Source organism: Macrobrachium rosenbergii, chromosome 36, assembly GCF_040412425.1.
Source record: "Macrobrachium rosenbergii isolate ZJJX-2024 chromosome 36, ASM4041242v1, whole genome shotgun sequence".
Taxonomy (NCBI): Eukaryota; Metazoa; Arthropoda; class Malacostraca; order Decapoda; family Palaemonidae; genus Macrobrachium; species Macrobrachium rosenbergii.
The window spans coordinates 23,855,453-23,873,484 of record NC_089776.1 but is presented as its reverse complement, the minus strand read 5'-3'; positions in this window follow the sequence as shown (position 1 = coordinate 23,873,484).

The window sequence follows — 18,032 nt, the reverse complement described above, 5'->3', positions numbered from 1 at the left end:
TGTACATATATATGTATGAATGAGCTTAAATAGGTTTATGGTAATAATGGCATTGTAGCCAAAGTGGTAACTCGCTCATAATGAAAGTAATGAGCTTATTTAATTTTTTTCCATGTGGATTCATGGCTATAGCGGTAAGCATATAAAAAGAGTGACAAAATCTAGAAGTTTTACGGGCTGCTCAATGAGCAAGAGCCCGTGCTGTCATAAAGCAGCTTAATCACAAACATCCAAAAGTTTAGGGTTCATTGTCATTTTTAGATGTAATTATGTATATAAGGTGAAAGTAACCTGCAGATATTACGTAGGTATTTCATCTAAAAAAAAAAAAAGTATAATTGCTACTACACCAGGATATAATGATTAGAATAGATTTCTTCTAGCGTAAATAATTTGAATATTAACCTTTTTCATATCACAGAGAATCTGAAACCTATGTCCGTCGTCAATTTCTTTACTGCTTCAATATGTTTTTGGATTTATTGGCAGGTTGATATTGCATCATATTCTATACAATATAAATATAACGCAAAATCATATACAAATAGTCTCTTCCTTTTGTCCATACTTTCTATAGAATACAATTAATTGCAACTGTAAAACAACTGACACTGAAAACGCTACCCTATGGTGCTCCTTCTTGTAGGATGGAATTAAATAAGGGATTCCAAACTCTTACTCTGATCTATCTGTGATAAAAAAGTATTGAAAATTAGTACCATGATTCCTTTAAACCCATGTTAAATAGTTGCTTTTATAATACCAAGATGCCTATAGTTTTTACAATACTTAGAGAACCCTTGCTGGATTCGGTTTGCTAGGTTAAACAGGGGATCGAGATAGATTGATGTTTTCAGAAGCAAAGTTAGTGTGGTGAAATCAGAATTTTGGTTTCCAGGTGTCATGCCACGCAAGTCTGTTGTTAATGGTTTTTCCATCAGCATATACAGACGCTACAGGTCTGTATTACAGGCTAGAAAGCCTTCCTTATTTGGCTTTGTGCTGAGATGATCAGAGCAATCACTCAACTTTTTGGCAGCACCCCGTTTCCCAGATTTTATTAATGATACTCAAAAGGAATCCCTTTGATTTTTCTGAGATGTTTTAACACGTCATGGAGAATAGTAACATTACCTGGTGGATGGTTCAGATTCTTTAAGAAATTTTTCAGTTCTCTTATGGTAAATTTTGCATCATAGACTGTAGATTTTTCTCACTAAGGTCAAGATAAATCAGGATATTGTGATTGTCTCAAAATATGTGGAGAATAGATTATTTCTGGTGAGTATTTTTGAGAAATGTTTTCCAAGATTTTCTGCATCTTATTTACTAGAGGTTATAAGGTCACAATTTATTTTAAAGGTAAGCAGAGGATCAGAAATGAACTTATCATTGAGTTTCCATATTTTTTCTCAAAAAATTCTTGATGGAGCTTTTGAATTTATGCCATTGATTTAGGAAAGCAATGATTTCCTTTGGCTTTTCATAATGCCATAAGATTTGTTCTACAAGGGGACATCAGCTCTAGAATGCCTGCCTTTGTTTTTGGAATGGGGAAATTTTCATTATTTATGGTGGTATCTGTAAAATATCCACATGCCTATATTAGAGCTAAAACAATCTTCAGTTTTCTCCTTGTAAACACCTTCACTAAACTCCCAGTCTGTTTCATTTACCATCAATTTCTGATGAAATTCTATAGGTGTATTTAGCACGGGTTTCATGTGGACTGTGAAATGGTCCCTTCCATGAAGGTGTTTAGTCAGAGACCACAGAAAATCAGTGAGCATATTAGATAAGCAAAGGCTCAGGACAGTGAAAAAGTTAAATATACCTTAGTTTAACCAGACCACTGGGCTGATTAACAGCTCTCCTAGGGCTGGCCCGAAGGATTAGACTTATTTTACGTGACTAAGAACCAATTGGTAAGCCTACCTAGAAACGGGACCTACAGCTTATTGTGGAATCCGAACCACATTAAACCGAGAAATGAATTTCTATCACCAGAAATAAATTCCTCTAATTCTTCATTGGCAGGCCGGAGATACGAACGCGGGCCCAGCAGTGTGCTTCCTGAGAACTATACCGACCTGTCCAACGAGGAACTAAATTGGCTACATATATATATATATATATATATATATATATATATATATATATATATATATATATATATATATATATATATATATATATATATATATATATATATATATATGATGATATAATATACGGAGACCAAGGGCAGATGGAGAGGCACACTGACAATCAACAGTTTTTATTGTGGCCGACGGCGTTTCGCAATAATCCATTGCATTTTCAAGGCTGCAATGACACAATTTTGTTTAATAAAAAGGGACGTCACTATATAAAAATTATAAAGATAAAAAATAAAATACATATATTTCTTAAAATATCTTAAAACAAACCTACCCAGCACATGGCTAAAAAAGTGACTAAACAGAAAAAGGTAAAACTACTCGAAAAACAAAAAGAACAGCAGAGAAATTAAACAAAATTGTCATTGCAGCTTTGAAAATGCAATGGATTATTGCGAAACGCCGTCAGACAATAAAAACTGTTAATTGTCAGTGTGGTCTTCTCTCTCTCTCTGCTCTCTCTCTCTCTCTCTCTCTCTCTCTCTCTCTCTCTCTCTCTCTCTATATATATATATATATATATATATATATATATATATATATATATATATATATATATATATAATATATATTTATTTATATTATGTTATGCCCTAGAACCAGCTGGGGTCATAATCTCTTTCTTCATCTACTTTAAGAACAGTGTCAAATCATCTTACATCCCTAAGATTCTCCGGTAGCAGTGGCCAGCTTTTATAAGAAGTAAAGAAGTCATTAATGTTCTGGGTTGTTCCAGGGTCGTACTACTCAAAACTAAATAAAAGATTGAACAATATCATCCATTCCTTATATAAACCTGAAATATGCGACGGTAATCAATAGATCGTGAAGAGGAAATGTGGCTATCAACAATTTAAACAAAGAAGGAGAACGCAGTCTAACAGACCAGTGCTGAGTGCCTCAATAAAAATCATTTTTTTTCTTCAAAAATAAATCGTCTAATCAGAGGAAATATCACCCTCCACACAACCCCAAATAGATCGTGGAAAATAATGTATGAAAGTGTTCGGTTGCTAGAAATTAGTTAATCGATGATACAGATTTATAATGACATTTAAAGTAAAGTTTACATAAAAATAGAAAGTAGATGATTTATATGTACATAATTACATACACACATGTGTATATTATATATATACACACACACACACACATATATATATATATATATATATATATATATATATATATATATATATATATATATATATATATATGTGTGTGTGTGTGTGTGTGTGTGTATGTATGTATGTATGTATGTGTGTATGTATGATTACTTTTATGAAATATAATCTTAAAGTAAATAACGAACAATACAAAATAAAATGTAAAATCAGACAAGCAAAACATGGATACATGTAGATCTGGACTAAGGACAAGGTAGGCTAATTTGCCATTCTATTATCAGACACTCGTTCTCAGTTTTTAAGTTTATGTCTTCGACATAGCTACAAATACCCAATTTTCCATTGTATCACTCAACATATCATCAAAAAACGGCGGAAAAAGTCTCGCTCTAACCACTGAATAGCCTCACTACTAGAAACCTCATGTTTCCGTAATATTGCCTGTTTTGCGTGTCCCAGGTCAGTTCTGCTGCAGGTCAAGCGGCTCGTTGCCTATCCTTCTTCCCAGTTATCAGTAATGAGAGGGAGGAAATAGTCAAGGGTAGGTCGTGCCCTAGGTCGCAGTCTGTTAGTCTGATCAGCAACTGTGAGTGGGTCACGATTAGGATTTTATTCTGACGGAAGGTTGTAGGTTGTTTAGATTCATTCGGCAATAATCGTTCTCTCATCAGCCAACGTAATCGTTTTTTTTTTTTTTTTTTTTTTGCGTTTGTTAGCGGAACTCTCTTCATGTTCGGTCGTTTCAAAGATTTGATGGAGTTTGACTGATTAAAATATCATTAAACATACATAGTGACATTTGGGTGTTAAAATATCATTAAACATGCTTGTTTTCATTTGTTATATAATTTAATAAGGACTTTGATTTTTCTGTGTATTTTTTCAAGCTCTATAATGGGATAAAGTCCGAGTAGCCCTTCTACAAGGCCGCACTGGGCAACAAAGAGAGAAATAAATTGGTTATTTTTAACTAACATACGGGCGGTGGTTCGCAAAACAATCATTCACGCCCGGAAATGATTTTGGTGGCTCAAGAAATGGCTTATAGGTGATCTGTATGATTTTTATGCTCATTTCCGAGTTCTTGTTGTTACAAGAAACGGGGATATGAGTCCAGGATGCATAGTCACTGGTTAGGAATTGAGGATACAGGCTTTTCCTTTAGTATAGTAACAACGTTTTACTACGTTAGGGGAAGCTAATAAGGGGAATGTTAGGATCGTTTTCTGTTAGGTAAACATTTGAACAAACCAGATCTTCAGACAACACTAACCGATCTTCGGTGTGTATTCAACAGCGATTTTTATTGTCGGATGCCATTTTTTTTTTCTTGGTGCATTGCAATTTGTATTGGGTGTTACTTACTTGATTTAAAAGAAATACACTCCCCACCCGTGTACAGGGGCACTCATTTTACAAATATGTTGAAAATGCTAGAGTTATTTAGGATAATGGTGAGGCATATGTATAACATTTTCATTTGCATCGTAAACGTTAACTTTCTGTGTCGCATGATATCAGTTACTTCTAAATGAAAAATTAACGAGTGCAGACTGTGATGCAAACAGAACGATTTCATGTACGTTACATAGTTATAATTATTTTCAAAACAATTTAGTAAAAATAACTGAATACTGTCTCCAGCTGCTAGTGTGAAAAGAAAGATAAGAAAGGGGCTTTGAAAATATTTTGAAACGAATGTAAAATCTCTGATTGGGTAATAGAATAATAGGCATGAATACTAATGATCTCCAATCTAATTTCTTCTATGCTATCCGAGGTAACTATAAATGAACCATCATTATATAAACGAGGGTAATTCGCGCCCCTTTGATCAATTAGCCTGGTAGCATTTCTCTTTCTTTCATTATCACAAAAGTCTGAATTAGGAAGAATTTTTAGGAAAAAATATACCACCATTTTATTCCTTGGAAGCTTGAATTTCAAGTCAGTGGCCCCTGTGGGCTTGTTCCATATGAATAGGTTTCATCTACTGAATAATAATGATAATAATGATCTTCATATCTAATTTAGTAATGCCTGAAGATAAGCGTATTGGATTTAGCCTATATATATATATATATATATATATATATATATATATATATATATATATATATATATATATATATATATATCATATAATACTTTATTATAAACACTTATAATTAGTCGTTTATTTAAATTAATTCCTCTGGTAAACAGACAAATAAACAGAAAGGCAGAATCCTTTTGAACCAGGGAAGGACTTTTCGAAGTGCTGTTGCCAGGTGCACCATGATCTTAGTCCAAAAGCAGATACTGTATTTAATTTATGCTGATAATTTTGAAGACAGCGTTACTATTTCCTAAACTCAAGGGACTTTTCTTTCCGCCATTACCACAACGTATGTTTGTTTGCGATTTCCTTAACTTTCAGGTTTTCCCCTTTCAAAATAATTAGAAATTCCATATATAATTATATGCGTTTTATCATCAATGTGATGTTCTCTATGTTTTCCGTAAAAATATTTTATTGAAAAGTAAATGAAGCACAGGGACAAACTGAATGATGTTCGTAAAGTGCGCTCTCTATTAGTGGTTTTATCACAGTTTATTTTTAGCAGAATATGGTGCCGTATATTCTTGTGCAGTGAGCTTAGGAGATATCTTGTGGTTGGTTTTAAAAATTGTCTGTAAAGAAATACCGAAATAAATTACAAAAGGAAACCGCTTCCAAACCTATCAGTACAACTGGATGTTTGGCAGTTGACAAATCCTTTTAAAGGTTTCATTTTGTTGTAACAACAATTCTTTCATATTTCTGTTTCTCTCAAAGACAACATTAGAAGCCTGTTATATAATACTTCATATAAGATATATATATATATATATATATATATATATATATATATATATATATATATATATATATATATACACTATATATACATACATATGTGTGTGTGTGTGTGTAAAAAGTCTATCAGGATAACATTTCCTTAGCAATAACAAGGACGTTAATGTATTCCCGGCGATGTACTTGAACTGTTTTTTCGAAACACACGATTTTCTCCTAAATAAATATTGTCGTTGCTTTGCAATGTCTGGATTAATGCCAGCATGCGGTGAATACAAGAAACGGGATGATCATGTGACCTTTTGCGATTGTTCTTGAGCTCATCAATTGAGAAGAAAAAAAATTCTCAAATGAACCCACAAAAAGTGATTTTGACATGTTTAACATATGAAAAATTAATAAGAAAGAAAAATCAGCCTCCTCTATGGATTTCATAATTTCCAATGTGTCTGAATGAGACTCAACATCCATTGCAAAAGCAGATTTTTCGCAGTTCATATTTAACACTTTAAAACTTATTTCAATATGAGATGTTCCCATCCTAGTCGATTACAAATTATTTTATCAAACAGCGCAATATAATATATAAGCGACGATAGTACAGCACCTCATGAAAAAAATGACAAAAGCTTTTGTAAATGTTGTGAGGGCTAAACAATTTTTTTGAAGGCGTATGCCCTTATAACGTTGAATGGTTTTACTGAAAGAAGGCTGCAATTGACACTTTATTTCTAAATCAGGATGAAATGGACGCTTTCTTGGAGCAGTAAAGTAGAATATTTTTAATCATACCGAAGTGCATACCAGTGTTCTGGAGAAATTTTCACTGATTTATTAAACAGTCTTCGGAACAAAAGTTTTCATTGTTGTAAACACTCACGTAAATTGTGATAGCATTAACAGTTGAAATAACTGGTTTTTCAGCACTGATATACTCTAATGTCACCTCGAGTATTATTTCATTGCTATCTCAAGAAATTTATAGACAAACTGTCTAGTTTTTTCCAGCGATTCTTACTAACTTAATCTGCCCATCCGCCTGAATGCTACACCGATGTAGCCGGTTGCATAAGAATCTTTCCAAGTGTGGTTATTGTGACCTAACCTTTGCTACCCCAAAACTAATCACCTTTTTTTCCTTCCCATTCATACATACAATTCGATATCACCTTTATATTTTAAGTACTATAACGTTAAGCCTCATGTCAAACATTATACTTTCAGAAACTGCATCTCTTTTGTACCACATCCATGCACCATCCAAACCATTAGAATTAGTTTTTTTCCTTGTTTTTTTTTTTTTTTAAGAGCAATACAGGGTAAGGGTGATTTTCACACCATACAGAATGGCAAGAAGGCTGTTATTTTCCTGTTGAAACCTCTTGAGAGTAGTGGTTGCCATTTAGGGAGCATCGTTCCCCACCAACGGGTTCACAACTCTTCACCAGGCGCTCTTCTACTCTTATATTTGTATCCCAAATGATCAGTACTTCATAAGCCAGTCATATATTGCTTACTGCTAATGCAATAGCAATTCTTATCAACAGATTTGTCATGCCACATTCACAGGCCATATCCTTCCCAAGAGGTTCACAATCCTCCACTAAGGGCTGCTCTGCCATTAGATGTAACTTAAAAAAATTCAAGTCATTGGCCACAGATTCTTTGTTGCAACTTATACTAATGTTACATCTGAACCAGAGAAGAGGATAAAAAGATTTTGACTTAGAAAAGGAAGGCGGATAATAATAGGACTGACTGGGAAGAAAGTGTGAGTTTATAAAGCGTTATGTGAGAAGTACGAGAATGATGGGAAATGCTGTATGGAACATACTTAGACCTATTTATGATAAAATGATAGACAGGCAATGTGGAGGTGTGGAGGATGTCTGGTAAACATGAGTTCTTAAGATTGATAAAAAATTTTTTGACTGAAGCAAAATGTGTGCTAAAAAATGTACAAAGGAGAGTAACCAGTTGCGTCTTTATTCGGGAGATCTTCAAAGGAGTGACAAAGTTTGTCACTCTTTATATAGTGTTCCAAGGAGTGACATAACAAAGGAGTGACAAGCTTTGTCACTCCTCCATTTCAAAGGAATGACAGAGTGGTGGTAGAGATGGGAAAATTACAGAAAAAGAAACAAATAGGCGAAATTTTATTAACTGGATGACATAAAAATTCAATAACTGCATTAACATAACTATTTTTTAAAATGTTAGAAAAATATTTAATCTTTAATTTTCATCACTAGTAACCTCGCCATCACTAATATTAGGATCATCGACAGTGGCTGCATTAAAATGAAGATTGAATGCAATCCCCTTAGGTGATCATCAAGAGAGGCAGTTCCATATTTGGCTATTACAGCAGGTCCCAGTTCCCTTTGGACTGTTCTTTTTTTCCTTTTTAGTTGATTATTCCCAGCAATTAGCCGTTCCACTTCTTGGTGTGTTCGAAGTTCTTCTGTTGAAAACTAATCACTGGGAGTATCACTAGAAATACTCCCATGTAGTAACGTTCCACCACCGTTTCAAACCTTCTGTGCCAGGCTTCCAAATTATCATGTTCTTGGAAGATTGTATGCCTGTAGATGATGAATACTCCATACAGTTGGAGGAAATCTTGGTGAGTGACGCTGCTGGAGTCGTCCTGGTCGTCCTCTTCGCTTTGCAGCAGTGGATCTTCCCAGCAAGAACGTATCTCCAAAATACTTGTACACTGTTTCAGCGTTATATGGAGCACAACTTGACAAATATAAAAATGCGTCGCAAATTTCACCTAATGGTAAAAATGCGAGGGCAGACAACTTTTTTATACTTAAGGCCACATCTTCATTATATTTGTAGATATTCACAAGACCATTCTTCTGGATACTTCCATATATGTTCTGACTACGATGAAACCAGGAACACCCTGTTACCTTAGCATTTGGAAATTTTTGTTGAAGAGTATTTATGCTTCAAGCTCAAAATCAACTATTATAAATTTAGGGTTCAACTCAATTTCCTTTGTTTCTGGTACTGAAATTAATAATTCAAGCATATAGCCCCTGTGTTTTTCCAGGCAGTAAGGCATAAACAGCTAGAAACGTTTGTCCACGAAACATGTAGTGAATGGTATAATATATTTGATTGAAAAGCTGAGGGCAAGCTTAGTTTTAAAAGTTCCATCAACGAGTTAGCTAGTTTCCTTAAATTGTCGTCAGTTCCAAATCTAATAATTCTCACGTTTTCCTCTGCCTCTCGTTTTCATTAGCTGTGTCTCCATCTTTTGTGTCAAACAATGAAAAGTTTTTTTCTCCGCTTCCGGTAATCTTTAAACTATCTGTGATCACTAAAGCTGCTGCACAGTCTGGTTCTGATGGAAGTTTTTTTTTTTAAGATACGACGAACAACTTATTTCAAAGCAGTTGTGGAAGGGATTTCTGTTGAGTCACTAATGTTTACTGTCTGTCGAACCTCTTGGACAATTGCGGCAGGTATCGCCTTTGAAATTTTAGACCTTGATTTCAATTCTGTTAGTGCCTCTATCACTTCCTTTCTTCCATCTATCGGCAGATGATTGTGTGCTTTGACTTCCGATACTGAGCCACCATTGGTATTGAAAAGGGATACACCCCAAAGAGTAGCAGAACCATTACAGTTTTTAACTTCACAGCGAAAATAATGGTTATGATTTCTGGATCGCTGATGTCGGTATATATATCCATTGAAAGCAAGCTTCTCCTTGTCCATCTGAGATTTTAAAAAGACGTACTGATCCATGATGGGATGTAAAAAGCACTGTTCAAGAAATGCAGATTTGTAAAAATAAACATTGCTTGCATAGACTATACGAACGAGAAAGCAAACAAGATTCTGTTGTAGTTGTCATAACAGAAATCAGTATTTTAAGTGTGGTTAAAATTTTAGGAAAACAATTAAAGACTGAACTGCGACCTTTGGGGAATTTTCAAACGATGAAACCACTGTTTTAAGTAATTAGATATTTCGTTTTTTTTTATGCAGATATTTTGTTTTTGTCACTATTTCGTTATGTCACTCCTTTGAATTTTTATATTTTTTTGTCACTCTTTTTCATGTCGCTCCTTTGATTTTCCTTATTTTTTGTCAGTCTTTTGTCATGTCACTCCTTTGATTTGTCACTCCGTTGATAATAACCCCTTTATTCATATCTGCATGTACTAAGCTTTGTTGTATCCTGCCCCTCAACAGTATATTGATTTAATAGGCAATAGCAATGTAGAATGTTAGGGCGACTGTGCTCTTCCATAAATATATGCTAAGTATTGTAAGCCCAATGCATAAGGTTAGAAGGATTTTAAGGAAAAAAATAAATACATCAGGATAAACAGCGAACGAAGCATGAACTCAAAATATTTCGTTTTTAAGATATTTTCTCCAGATTTTTTTTTAGTCATATCTGATACCATATTTAATGAAGTTCTCAGTACTTCTAAAAACCCAGGCTTCCTCCGCATTTCTGTCTAGTAGGTCCATAAATGGTTCTTCTGGGGAAAAGACCTTTAACTATGGCTTTCTTCTCAAATACGCATCCTCCTCAGCTCCCTGTCATAATATGCAGATGACTGGTTCTACTTCTAAGGTGTTTTAGTGTCCAGTGACACTTGGATTTCTCTTTTACTGGGGATGACATCTTCACTTTTTTCCCTTGTCAGTTTCCCCATAGTCCAGTCAACAGCATGTTTAACCTCTAGAATACAAAAGACTTTTCTTAATAAGAGACTTGAGCCAAAGAAATCCAGAAGAGAGTATGGAGAGTCACCACGTCTTCTTTTTTTTTTTTTTTTTTTTTTGCTGAGATTTGACTTCGTCTTGTAGAAAATCTTTGTTTTAATTCTAATACAGTGAGAAACATTCACTTCTTGCATTTTGATTTGTTACGGGAGCCAGACAGGAACTATTTACGTTATTTTTGCGTCAGTGATATATATTGCTTGATAATTACCTGTGTCGTGTCTTTTTGATTTTAGGCAAATGATCTCCCACTGGTCATGTCATTATGATTTATCCTTGAAAGGTCATATTATTACTGCCATTTCCCCTAGATTTTTCATTTCATGTAATAATGTGAGTTATTCTGCATAGTAGGTAGTAATGATAGAATTTTTACCAGTTGGTTTTGTTTTATATATATATATATATATATATATATATATATATATATATATATATATATATATGTGTGTGTGTGTGTGTGTGTGTGTGTGTGTGTGTGTGTGTTTTACTAACAGGACCTCATTGAAACTGGATGGTATCTAGCGGAGATATTTATTAAAAAAAAAAAAAAAAAGTTACTACCTTTCCAGGACTAACAGTCCTCATTATCAAGTATCCGTAGAATGACCGGACATGTAGTCCAGCTGTATTTATGTGTGTGTTGGGGAGTGGATTAAGCCCTGGTGACCTTGGTCTTTCTCTGCCCGCAGCTCCTTCCAGGTGGGCATTTTCCATGTCGTTTCTAGTTTATGCGTTTCTTTTCTATTGTAATGTATACGATTTTTCTTGATAGGCTGTCTCCAAATCCGTTTCCTGTGTTGCCTGCCATTACATTGAGGTTCTGTTAGTAACTGTATTAATGCACAGAACAATTGTGTATGTGATAAAGTTAATATATATGTGTGTGTATACATACATACATACATAAACTCTTTTGTAAAAAGTCTCATGAATTGAGCAATAATTGTTGTCAGTAACTGATTTACACCAGTGATTTAAATGCAGATCGAAGCTTATTCTTGGTTCAGATAAGCATAATAATGACATAATTATAATTTTGAATTTCTCGTAATTGTTTGAAAAAGAGATTCCATTCTCCTTAAATATTGTAAACGTTATAGTAAACGCAAGTCTTTACGTCTCTTTTTTCATTCTTTATAGCAATTCATTATAGCCCATTAGTCTGAACAGAATAAATGTGGCAGGTAATCCAGAAAGTGACAGCAAGCACGAAATCGGAAAAATATAAGACAAAAGGGAATGTAATTATTAGCTGTCATGTCACATACATTATGGTACCTCAGTAATTATGTCTGAAGTCTTTTTATGGAATAGCACTGGTTCATCGTTTCATTTATACGCAAATTTCATGTTATCCCTACCTGTTTTCAGGGCAACACAATGCGTTTTAACAGGGCATACATATTTTACCAGAAAAATAAGCGCAAATTCATTGCATGACAGGGCCATAAATGAATTCATGGGGGAAAAGAGTCCTTAAAACGAATAACGCGTTTTTCACATGAAATAGGACTTTACCTCCTATTTTAATCAAATAAATCAATGTTTTAGGAAAATTTTATGTTGGCCATTGTAAAACTTTTATCAGAAATAATTCTAAAAGAAAAATATTTAAATTAAAAATCTGACTAAACTGTTAAATGTTTTTAGAAAAATATTTATGAACAATTATAACAATCTCATTGAATAGCGCTGAATGGCATTGTTGTTCCAGTGATTGTCTTTTAAGACTGAATTTAGTTATTCTATTTCACTCAGAAATACACGCTGCGCATGCTCTCTCTCTCTCTCTCTCTCTCTCTCTCTCTCTTGTTTTCCTTTTTTTCATTAAGGCGACACAGACGGAGCAGCGTAATTAAATAGGGTGAACACCGCCCCGTCTTTCCCTTCAATCAAAACTTTTAAACGTTGCGTCCAATCAGAAAATATTTTTACTAAGGGAACGGCCAAGACAGCTAATGCAGGGAAAGTTACGAAATCTCTTATTGGACGAGGCGATAGAGAAAAAGTCTGTGTATTCTTCTACTAGTAAAGTCTCCCAACGTTAAATTACTTGTTAATTTTCTCAAAGTCATTCTGCCCTACAAGACAAGTCACCTAATTTTTCAAATTACGTTGGCCCAACTTATTTAAACTTATTTATACTGTGTGTGTATATATATATATATATATATATATATATATATATATATATATATATATATATATATATATATATATATTAATCCTTACACAATACTTGCACCAAAACTGATAAAACAGTGCTTAAGACTTGATATTTCATGAAATAATACCTATTTTGTCTATAAATATATAGATAAATCAGTCTATGATAAAGACTAAATCTTTAAGTTAAAGGACTATATTCATCAAAACTGATAAAAAAAATAAGATGGGTAAAGACTTTAAGTAACAAGCAGACAATAAAGAACCTATTTTGTCTTACTTCATATACATAAAGGGGACAACACTTTTGTCGCATTCAGTTTATTTGATAAACCAGTTCCATTGTTCCCGGAGACATTTGTCATTTTCTGATAAAGGGACTATTTAATCATCACAAATAGGCTGTTCTGCACCAGCCATTCTAAAGAAGATTTGTTTCCTCGAGTCATATAAGTCCAAATAACAGACAATAAAGAACCATTTACTACTTTGGATAACTTCTACAAGATGTGGAACCAACAATAAAGCCTTTCAAATCAGTTTATTGGTTCACGAAATAAAAATCTTGCTGCATCATTTGCAATTTTCTGATGACAGTATTATGGTTTGGACACACGGCAGTTCGATTCCCGCCGCCGGCTGATGAAGAATTATTTGTTTCTCATTCCCAATTCATTTCTCGCTATAATGTGCTGGTAACCAACAAAAATTTATCAGGTCCCTTGCTGCAAGATTGGTTCTTAGCCAACGTAAAATAAGTGTAATCAATAGGCCAGCCCTAGAAATGAAAATCAGCTCAGTGGTTGCGATAAAACTGATGAAATATACTTACTTTCCCTCGTCAATTAAAATTTTTTATTTTTCCTTGGCAGCAGAAATTTTACACAGCTCTGTTGCATCGAGGTCACAATCATAAGTGCAAGAGCAGGAGAGAGAAAGAGTGAGAGAAATATATCGTAACTAAGCTTCTCCAATTACCACTGCAACAATCTCAGATCATTACCTCCGCCAACGAAGTTTAAAGGTATTGTCGGCGAGTTTGCCTGTTGTAAAGAATTCTAATCGGATTGCACCAAAATCTTTTCCTTCTAGGTACAGGCTTTTGACCGCTGGTGAGTTGGAAAGATCTGGAAATGTAGCCAAATGTTAAAAAATAAATTAACTGAAATTTGCTTGTTTATGCCTTATAGACCCAAAAACAATTTCGAGCGTTATTGTTATGATGCAGATAAATAAAGTCCTGCTAAATTATATCGTACTTATATAAACTTACATTTTATGAGTATTCAAAGGGTGTTAATTTTTTAAGTTAAAAAAATGTATCATAACGAAATAATGCAAATTTATGATGAAAAATGTTCCCTTCGGTTTTTTATGACTACAGTGTTTTATATGAAACGTTTTGGGTCCCTGTATGATTTTAAGAATAAAAATAGAAAAATTAAGGTACTGAAAAAATTACGAGGATTACGGAGAGGAAGCGAAGGGTAGACAGAATAAATGACGTTCATTAACTCCCCAGTACTTGTAATTGTCTTGTAATTGTCACTGTAGTTTTGTCATATGACAAACAGTGTTTCAGATAAAGCCGTTTACAGATATTCGTGGACAGCAGAAACTGAAAAGCAAATACTGTAACTTTTATTTTTCTGCTTAATCAATACTCGTTTTCAAAACATGGTTTCACTCTGGTTTCTGGGATCTCGATGAAAACTAAAATTAGTGAAGTGACCAAAGCAGGAATAAAAGTAAAATTTGGTATTCAAATTTCACTGTTTATAAGCTTTTGATTGACAGTTCGAAATTTTTCTTACCTCCCCTGCTCAAAGTCTCTTCAAAAATTGTTAAAAAAATTACTCAGGTGCAGTTATCCCTGATTATATAACGAACAGAAAGGAATGACAAGTTGAAAAGTACAGGTGATTTTAAACTAGGGACTAGGAACAAAGTTATACAGGAATTACGTAGGGATTACAGGTTAATTATATTTTTACGAAAAATTCCTTTCAAAAGGTAAACCGCTAGAAACTACCATGGGATTATTTTTCACTATGAAATAAAGAAAACAGCAGATGGAGGTGTTAATAAAGAAAATTCTATGTCAACCAAAGTATTTCAATGATTCTGGTGCACTTTGTCTTGATAGAAATTGACCAAGAACGCGAAAATCAAACTCGTTGAAATTACAGAAAGCAAGACTGGGCAAACCACTGGGTAGCGATGCTATTATTATTATTATTATTATTATTATTATTATTATTATTATTATTATTATTATTATTATTCAGCGGACATTCTTATCGAAGAAAGCAAACGACCAAGAACATTCGTAGCAAACTCCCACAGAAAAGAATACGCTGTTAAAAAAAAGGTAAAGACCAAAGAAAGAGTATATACTCGTATATAATGAGCAGGACACCAAGACGACTGGCAATCATTTCTCTTGTTTATTCACACCAACCATTCGGGAATCCATTCCCATCATCAGGGCTGCATAACAACATGAAAATAAGATCATGAAATTATACGATATAAAAGCTTGCCCAAATAGTAATTCTGTTAATGCACAACCATCAACAGAACACAGTGCCGAGGAGTAATATAGATACAAAATAGTGGTAGAGGCTTTCTTGCTGTTAAGAGGTGTGGCTGGAAACTATATGGTCTTTTGAAGAATACTCAAAAAGGAAGACAAAGAGAAAACAAACGATTGGCTGTCCTGTTCACTATTTTTCTCTAAAAAATATGAACAAACACATAGCACAATTTTCTGATTCTCTGCTTTCCCAGCTGTCAAGGCTGTTTAAGATCGTTATGTTACTGTGCTTCCATCTTTCTTAACATGTATATTGTAAATTTCTGCGGTTACGTACCCGTCCTGGTGAAGAAGCATGAATAAGACGAAACAGGCCAGAGTGCCTAGCTTTTCCTTCATTTTTCCGAACGATATTTTACATTTAAGCATCACGTTTTGTTGGAATTTAAAGCACACACAAACATACATACGTACAAACACACACACACACAGGTGAAATGAAGTGATTTAGGTCCATTTCCCTATAAACCATAATGCCTTTGTTGGCTTAACCAGCCATATATAAGTTGCACACACAGGTGAAATGGGGTCCATTTCATAAACAGGTTCGAGCTTAACAGCCAGTTAAGTTTCAACACCAGTTAATAACTTCATTTCAGCCAGTTAAAACTTAGATAAAATTAGATAAAATTAGCAAATTTATTTACTATCTATTGCACGTGATATAAAAAATATTGCAAAATAGCAAAATGTTTTGCTGTAAGGTCGAACGTCCTTAAAACTTTGGCGGAACATTTCCAATTAGTCTTCGAGTGTGAGAGCCTGATGCTGTAAACTTGGCTCCAAGTTTGTGCACTGATCGGAAAAACACTTTGTAAGTCTTAGAGGAAAGATTCCTTCATGAAAGAAAGCAACATCAATCTTCCTTAACAATCCGGGACGCTTACATTTTCTTGCTTGATTCACAGGGCTAAATCCGTTATGAATTTCAATTAGAAAAAAACGTTTCTAGTGTCATATCTGTAACAAGTATTCGAAAAATGTCAACGTACTTCTTCTGTCATTGCATTCCTAAACAGTGAAGTCAAATATTGGGTCATGGTAGGCTACAGTACATAAAATCAAAATAATGAAACTACCCGATAACAGTAATATATATATGTATATATATATATATATATATATATATATATATATATATATATATATATATATATATATATATATATATATATATATATATATATATATATATATATATATATATATATGACATTTTAATTACACTGACATATGATTTATATATGCGCATCTACCACAAGAAAAGTTGAACATTGGGAGAAATAGATACTATTAGGAATAAAGGTATGTATGTATATATATATATATATATATATATATATATATATATATATATATATATATATATATATATATATACATATATATATATAAATATCTATCTACAATTTAAAAATATATATATAAAATATACAAATATATATAAATTATTACAAAATGAGGAGTACATAAAGTCTCTCTACAATTTAAAAAAATTTTACCCTGACATTTATTAAACAAAATGAGGAGTACATACTGGGTTTTTTGCACATTCATTAGTTGCATGAAGTACATCAAGACGGTACTTGATTTCTTGCCATTTTCGCTGTAGCATAGCCTTATCAATGGTGGCAATGGCATCAGTGATCTTTTGCTTGAGGTCAGTGATGTCCCATATCCTTGTTCAATACACAATATCTTTAACATAACCCCATAGAAAGAAGTCCAGGGGAGTGATATCTGGTGAACGAGGTTGGCCAGGGAATTAGGCCATCCCTTCCAATCCAACAGTCTGGAAATGTTTGATTTAGGAACCCATGAATGTGCAATCTCCAATGTGGTGGTGCACCATCTTGCTGGAAAATGAGGGTTGGTTGAAGGTCATCTAGTTGTGGTGCCACATAGTCAGTCAAAAGGTCAAGGTAAACATCTACAGTAATTGATGTGTCGTTGAAGAAAAATGGACCAATGATTTGATTGTACTTGATCCCACGCCACACATTCACCTTTGGACTATCTCGGTGAAGTTCCGAAATCACGTGTGTTCAGTTTCCCTGAAACATGAAAGGCTGCTTCATCACTAAAACAAACTCAGTTGAGGAACGTTTCATCCTCAGAAATTCATTCCAGCATGTTAACTGTAAACTCTTTTTGTCTTGGTTTATCATTTGGCTTGAGTGCCTGTATGAGTTGCACTTTGTAAGCATTCAGTCGCAAGTTCTTGTGTAAGACTTTGTGCACTGTTGAATGTAGTAGCTGTAAGCGCCTGGCAGCAGCATGGATGGACTTTTTAGGAGAATGATCAAAGGCTTGTCTTACACAATCAGTGTTTTCCTCAGATGTTCTTGGTCATCCACTCCTCCCTTTAGCTAACACTGCCCCTG